The sequence below is a fragment of the Salvelinus alpinus genome, chromosome 1, assembly GCF_045679555.1.
Source record: "Salvelinus alpinus chromosome 1, SLU_Salpinus.1, whole genome shotgun sequence".
NCBI classification, from domain to species: Eukaryota; Metazoa; Chordata; class Actinopteri; order Salmoniformes; family Salmonidae; genus Salvelinus; species Salvelinus alpinus.
This window is the reverse complement of record NC_092086.1, coordinates 24,208,136-24,215,606: the sequence shown is the minus strand read 5'-3', so window position 1 is coordinate 24,215,606 and position 7,471 is coordinate 24,208,136.

The window sequence follows — 7,471 nt, the reverse complement described above, 5'->3', positions numbered from 1 at the left end:
AACAGACAGGTCTATTTATGATGCATGATGATGGTACATTCAGGTCATCGTCATCATCATTGTCGTCATCGTCATCATCATTCTTTTCATCTCCATGATGTTGCTGGAATCTGTCTGTCTGGTCTGTCTGTGTATCTGGTCTGTCTGTCTGGTCTGTCTGTGTGTCTGGTCTGGTCTGTCTGGTCTGGTTGTCTATATCTATGTTATCTTTGTCTCTATTATCAGACTGTTGACTGTAGATGACAGACAGATCTGTCACCACTGACACTGTGCAACCTTCTCTTCTTAGAAACGATCATATCTACCACCTCACCTTGACTTTCCCCACACTAACTCTCTCTCTCTCTTTCTCTTTCTCTTTCTCTCTTTTTCTCTCTTTTTCTCTCTCTCTCTCTCACGTATACAAACACACCCACACACATAGACACACACCAAGGGCCTTGTTTGACAGTAAGATTCTAATAGAAAGTGTATTAGTCAAATGCACACAGTGCAGGGAAAAGTACCCAATTGTCATACTTGAGTAAAAGTAAAGATTCTTTAATAGAAAATGACTCTTGGAAAATAATATTTGATTAAGTCTAAAAGTTTTTGTTTTAAACATACTTTAGTATCAAAAGTAAATGTAATTGCTAAAATATACTTAAGTATCAAAGTAAAAGTAAAAGTATAAGTCATTTAACATTCCTGATGGTGCCATTTTATTTAAAAAATATATTTACAGATAGCCAGGGGCACGCTCGAACAATCAGACATAATTTACAAACAAAGCATGTGTTTAGTGAGTCCGCCAGATCAGAGGCAGTAGGGATGACCAGGGATGTTCTCTTGATAAGTATGTGAATTAGACCATTTTCCTGTCCTGCTAAGCATTCAAAAGTACTTTTAGGTGTCAGGGAAAATGTATGGAGAAAAAGACCATCATTTTCTTTAGGAATGTAGTGAAGTAAAAGTTGAAGAATAAAAATAAAATAAAAATAGTAAAGTGAAGTACAGATACCAAAGAAATTATTTAAGAAGTATGTGTCCATTGGGGGGTGGGGGAAGGGTAAATGTCTGTTTGGGGTGGGGTAGAATGTCCATATGGAGGACAGCGGGCGGGGGCGGGGCGGCTGCGGGGGAGTTAGGTAGCTGCCTAGTGCTGGCAATTCAGCAACCTGATGGTCTGGGGGTAGAAGCTCTTGGCCAGTCTGTCAGTTTTTGCCATGATGCTCCTGTACTGCCCTTGCCTGAGTGATGGAAGCGGGGAGAACAGGCCGTGGCTCGGGAGGCTGAGATCCTTGATAATGTTCTGCCTTCCTGTGATACCGGGTGCTGTAGATGTTCATGAGGGCAGGCAGTGTGCACCCAATGGTGTGTTCGGCTGAGCGTACCACCCTCTGTAGAGCGTTGTGGTTTGCGGTGGGGGAGTTTCCGTACCAGGCTGTGATGCAGTCTGACAATATGCTCTCGATGGTGCTCCTGTAGATCTGTGTGGTTTGACCATTTCAGCTCCTTGGAGATGTGTACGCCGAGGAACGTGACGTTTTTTGACCATCTCTACGGCAGCCCCGTTGATGAGGATGCGGGAGTGCCCAGCCTGGTTCCTCCTGAAGTTCACAATCACCTCCTTTGTTTTTCTGAAGTTGAGGTAGAGGTTGTTGACCTGGCACTACGCCGTCAGAGCGCCAACCTACCTCCTCTGTCGGCCGTCTCATCGTTGTTGGTAATCAGGCCTACTATTGTTGTGTCGTCAGCAAACTTGATGATGGAGTTGGAACTGTGTGAGACCACGCAGTCATGGGTATACTGGGAGTACAGGAGGCGACTGAGGACGCACCCTTGTGGGGCCCCTGTGTTGAGGATCAGTGTGGAGGAGATAAGGTTGCCTACCTTCACCACTTGGGGACGGTACGTCAGGAAGTCCAGGATCCATTCGCATAGGAAGGACTTCAGTCCCAGGGCCTCGAATTTTGTGGTGAGCTTAGAGTGCACTATGGTATTGAAGGTCAAGCTGTTGTCAATGAACAGCATCCTCACATATGCATTCCTTTGGTCTGGGTGGGTGAAGGCAGCGTGCAGTGTAATGGCGATTGTGTTGTCCGTTGATCTGTCAGGGCGGTAGGTGAATTGAAGAGGGTCGAGTGTGTCGGGGAGGGAGGAGATGATGTGGTCTTTGACTAGCCTCTCAAAGCACTTCATGATGACAGAAGTGAGAGCTACTGGTCAGTAGTCATTCAGCTCAGCTACTTTCCCTTTCTTGGGCACGGGGATGATAGTGGACATCTTAAAGCAGGTGGGGATAACGGCCTTTCAGAAAACACAACAGTTAGCTGGTCTGCACATGCTCTGAGGGCATGAAGTCAATCTTCAAAATATCTCTGTTGATGTGGTTGTGTTGTTGCTACTGTTGTGTTGTTGTTGACGGTGTTGTTGTTGTTTCTTTAGGTGTCTATGTGTGGGGTGTTGCATTTTTCTAGATGTTAGCCCAAAACTCAGTCACTCAACCACACTCACGAGTATAAACTATTCTTCCATCTCGCCCACAAGTCTAACCATGATCACCAGTCTACCTGACCTCTTCTAGTGTATTTACAGTCTGTTATCATAGGATCAACAGACATCAACACCACCATGATCACCAGTCTACCTGTCCTCTTCTAGTGTATTTACAGTCTGTTATCATAGGATCAACAGACATCAACACCACCATGATCACCAGTCGACCTGACCTCTTCTAGTGTATTTACAGTCTGTTATCATAGGATCAACAGACATCAACACCACCATGATCACCAGTCTACCTGACCTCTTCTAGTGTATTTACAGTCTGTTATCATAGGGTCAACAGACATCAACACCACCATGATCACCAGTCTACCTGTCCTCTTCTAGTGTATTTACAGTCTGTTATCATAGGATCAACAGACATAAACACCACCATGATCACCAGTCTACCTGACCTCTTCTAGTGTATTTACAGTCTGTTATCATAGGATCAACAGACATAAACACCACCATGATCACCAGTCTACCTGACCTCTTCTAGTGTATTTACAGTCTGTTATCATAGGGTCAACAGACATAAACACCACCATGATCACCAGTCTACCTGACCTCTTCTAGTGTATTTACAGTCTGTTATCATAGGATCAACAGACATAAACACCACCATGATCACCAGTCTACCTGACCTCTTCTAGTGTATTTACAGTCTGTTATCATAGGGTCAACAGACATAAATACCCACTACAGACAGACACTAATAACCTGTCTACATCAAATCAAATCTAATTGTATTTGTCACATGTGCCGAATACAACAGGTGTAGTAGACCTTACCGTGAAATGCTTACTGACAAGCCCTTAAAACTTCTTAGGTATAGGGGGCGACATTTTCACTTTTGGATGAATTTGTGCCCAAATTAAACGGCCTCGTACTCTGTCCTAGATCATATGATATGCATATTATTATTACTATTGGATATGAAACACTCTGAAGTTTCTAAAACTGTTTGAATTATATCTGTGAGTAAAACAGAACTCATATGGCAGGCAAACTTCCAAACAGGAAGTGAAAATTCTGAAATGGGTCGCTGTGAAAGGCGTCGCCTATTTAATTGCCTTATATTTATGGATCTGTATGCACTTCAAACGCCTTCCACTAGATGTCAACAGGCAGTAAAACGAGGAATGAAGCATATAGCTTGATGTAGGACCGGATGAGAGCCAATGGAGTGACTGGTCAGGCAGATTGCCAGTTCTTGGCCACGCAGACTACGCATGTGATCTCCTTTTCTGCAATGCGTTAGATAGACATGAAGAAATGCTCCGTTTGGGACGTTATTGGATATATATGAGAACAACATCCTGAAGATTGATTCTCAACTGAGTTTGACCAGTTTATTTGACTTGTAATATCACTTTTTGAAGTTTTCGTTCAACGTTTTCGTTCAATTGCGCAAGTGTTTGGACACGTGTACTACACATGTAGTACAAAGTTGCGTCAGGACCATGCGTCAGGACTACCGGGCATGATGACTCCTTGCTGTCCCCAGTCCACCTGGCCTTGCTGCTGTTCCAGTTTTAACTGTTCTGACTGCGGCTATGGAACCCTGACCTGTCCACCGGACGTGCTACCTGTCCCAGACCTGCTGTTTTCAACTCTCTAGAGACCGCAGGAGCGGTAGAGATACTCTTAATGATCGGCTATGAAAAGCCAACTGACATTTACTCCTGATTATTATTTGACCATGCTGGTCATTTATGAACATTTGAACATCTTGGCCATGTTCTGTTATAATCTCCACCCGGCACAGCCAGAAGAGGACTGGCCACCCCTCATAGCCTGGTTCAAATCAATAAATTTGATTTGATTTGATTCATAGCCTCGTTACTGTTATTTTATTGTTGCTCATTTATTTAGTCAATCTTTTTCTTAACTCATAATTGTCTAACTGCGTTGTTGGTTAGCTTGTAAGTAAGCATTTCAAGGTAAGGTCTACACTTGTTGTATTCCGCGCATGTCACAAATACAATTTGATTTGATTTGATTGAAACTGAAACTGCATCTCGGATGGCTGGAGGGAGCAATGTATCACACCAGCTGTGATTTACAACCTGATAGCATGATTTTGGGACTTCCAAGAAATGCATTGGTGAATTAAATTACAGGTTTTTCCAAATTGTTAATACACATTTGCTGAAACTACATCTCAGGTACTCAAAAACTCTAAACACAAAACAGTTAGCCAATTTCCCCAAAGCCAACAGACATCATGCAAAATAAAACACAGATATCAAATCATGTACTCCCTGCTCAAAATTAAACTCTGCATACAAATGACACACACACACACACACACACACATCAAATGAATCGAACTTAGTGACAACTGAGATCACACAAATGTGACATATTCAAAACACTACTATCAGAACCTATTTCAGTGTAAAGACAAATATTTACTTTATTGTTTGTGTGTACTCAAACAAGAAAGGAACACAAACGCAAAACAATGTTTTATATTTCAACATGACTTAATACATATTTAACAGCATACTGTAAGCACACATACAGTAAATATATTTTGCATATGCAAGGGAAGAAAAACAGTCCTATTTGTACTACTGTACTGTATTTTAGATCAATTGTATGGAAAAAAATATACAAAATACTGTCAAAATACAAAATCATAATCACAAGGCAGGAAACAAATACTCCGTTGTGAAAACAAAATCAGTCATGTCTGTTGTTTTGGTCCAACCACATATTTTCATCAACAACACCGGCAATATTCTCCTTGGCAAGACAGCGGGGTAAATATCTTCTGACATGACGCATCCACCCCTGACAGGACTCTGCTGGGATGTCACCACAGGCTTCCTCCATTGCCTGGAGAAGGGCCATACGTTCATGGGGTTTGCGATCTTACACCTTCCTCCACCATGCTGAAAACAAATCCTCAATGGGGTTGAGTAATGGGGAATATGGTGGGAGATAGAGAATTGTAAACCTGGGATGGTCATGGAACCAGTTTCGGACCTGAGCAGCCCGATGAAAAGTCACGTTGTCCGAAATTAGAACATTTGCTGCTCAGAATCACCTGGCCCTTTCTGCTCTGGCTGAAAAAGATTGTCATGTAAGTGTAACAGTTTTGCTTCCGTCCCTCTCCTCTCCCCTACCTGGGCTTGAACCAGGGACCCTCTGCACACATCGACAACAGCCACTCAAAGCATCGTTACCCATCGCTCCACAAAAGCCGCGGCTCTTGCAGAGCAAGGGGAACAACTACTTCAAGGTCTCAGAGCCAGTGACGTCACCGATTGAAACGCTATTAGCGTGCACCACCGCTAACTAGCTAGCCATTTCACATCGGTTACATAAGGTATTTAGGAAATTAAGGAGATGGGTAGTGTTGTATGGTCCAAGGGTGGCATGGCTGTGGAGGACCCTATTGTGGCTCATAGCTGCGCATATGGTGACATTTCCCCCGCAATGGCCAGGTACCTCAATGATAGTGCGTTGACCAGTGATGTTCCTTCTTCTCCTCCTCGTCTTCGCTAAATTGAATCCAACCGCATCTATGAATATGAGTTCCTGGGGGATTGGACTTGCATCCAATTCCACAATTCTCTGAAATGACAGTAAATACAGTAATTGCCGTACAGTAAAGTTCACTGGCAACATCAATGAGTCTCTAATGTTTCAACAGTAATACTAGTACATGACTTACTTGCACATATTCGTACCATTTATCATTCACTCTTTGGGAATTCCTTTCAAATAGGACTCTGTAGATTTGCTTCATCCGGAAATGGTGTTTCTTAAGAGTGTGGGCTAAGATTGATAAGCTCACTTATGGAAGATGGCAGGGTTTCAATCATCTGTTGGATTTCCTGCAGTCTTATGGCATTATTTTCAACCACCATTTGCACAATGGCAGCCTCCTGTTCTTCTGTAAATAGACACGTTCCACCACCACGCGGTGGTCGTCTTTCAGTTCTACAAACACAAAATAGCATCCAGTGCAGTAAACACTACAGTAATACAGTATATCAAATCAAATCAAATCAAGTTTATTTTATATAGCCCTTCGTACATCAGCTAATATCTCGAAGTGCTGTACAGAAACCCAGCCTAAAACCCCAAACAGCAAGCAATGCAGGTGTAGAAGCACGGTGGCTAGGAAAAACTCCCTAGAAAGGCCAAAACCTAGGAAGAAACCTAGAGAGGAACCAGGCTATGAGGGGTGGCCAGTCCTCTTCTGGCTGTGCCGGGTGGAGATTATAACAGAACTATGCCAAGATGTTCAAAATGTTCATAAGTGACAAGCATGGTCAAATAATAATCATGAATAATTTTCAGTTGGCTTTTCATAGCCGATCATTAAGAGTTGAAAATAGCAGGTCTGGGACAGGTGGCGGTTCCATAACCGCAGGCAAAACAGTTGAAACTGGAATAGCAGCAAGGCCAGGTGGACTGGGGACAGCAAGGAGTCATCATGCCCGGTAGTCCTGACGTATGGTCCTAGGGCTCAGGTCCTCCGAGAGAGAGAAAGAAAGAGAGAAGGAGAGAATTACAGAGAGCCAAGATTTTCAAAATGTTCATAAATGACAAGCATGGTCAAATAATAATCAGGAATAAATCTCAGTTGGCTTTTCAAAGCCGATCATTAAGAGTTGAAAACAGCAGGTCTAGGACAGGTAGGGGTTCCATAACCGCAGGCAGAACAGCTGAAACTGGAATAGCAGGAATAGTATACAAGATAAACATGTTACCAAGTAGTATAGCCCCCAATTTCATACATACAGTAATGCATGAAACATTTACTTTGTTTCTCCTTACAGTATGCATTGGAATCTACAGTCTACTGTGCTTTATGTTGTTCTACTGTCAAGTAGTAACAGTAGTAGATAGGCCCAATGTCTGCAGTACATACCTCTTCTCATTGTGGAACGTCCAGATGATGGATGCTATGATGAAGCGGCTC